The sequence below is a fragment of the Elephantulus edwardii genome, unplaced genomic scaffold, assembly GCF_000299155.1.
Source record: "Elephantulus edwardii isolate Elephantulus edwardi_28Jun2011 unplaced genomic scaffold, EleEdw1.0 scaffold00207, whole genome shotgun sequence".
Classification (NCBI taxonomy): domain Eukaryota; kingdom Metazoa; phylum Chordata; class Mammalia; order Macroscelidea; family Macroscelididae; genus Elephantulus; species Elephantulus edwardii.
In genome coordinates, this window is record NW_006399957.1 from 877,222 (window position 1) to 877,931 (window position 710).

Here is a 710-nt window from a genome sequence, read left to right on the forward strand (position 1 = left end):
ACCCTGATATCAGTACCATTTTACAGCAGTGGCACCATGCAATATTTGTCCTTTTGTGACTGAGATATTTCACTCAGCATAATGTCCTCCAGGCTTACCCACTTTGAATAATATTGCATGAGTTCCTTGTTTTTCAATGTAGCACAGTATTCCATTGTGTGACTATACCACAGCTTCTCTATCCATTCGTTTGTTGATGGACACCTGGGTTGTTTCCAAGTCCTTGCTATTGTGAGCAAAGCCATGATAAACATATGTGCATGGATCATATTTCTTGAAAATGAGAACAAATAAGGACCTCTTCCAACCCGCTGGCCAGACAGCCATCTTCCAAATTTCCTGGCATAGGTTTGTGAGTGCATCCAAGGCTGCATCTTTTAATAGAAACAAGTCAATTGGTATCCCATCAATTCCTGGGGCCTTACTTTTTGCCAGAGTCTTCAGTACAGCTTCTACTTCCTCCTTCACTATTACCATTTGCTCCTGTTCATATGGTACTTCCTGAAATTTTTCAGTGTCTCTTGTTTCTGGCACAGTGATTGCGCATTTCCTTCATCTTCTTTTGATGCTCTCTGAGTTGTTCAATATGTTGCCTGTAACATCTTTCAGTATTGTGACAAGAGGCTTAAATTTGTTTTTCAGTTCTATCAGCTTGAAAAATGCAGAATGAGTTCTTCTCTTTTTATTTTCCAATTCAGCTTTCTCTACAT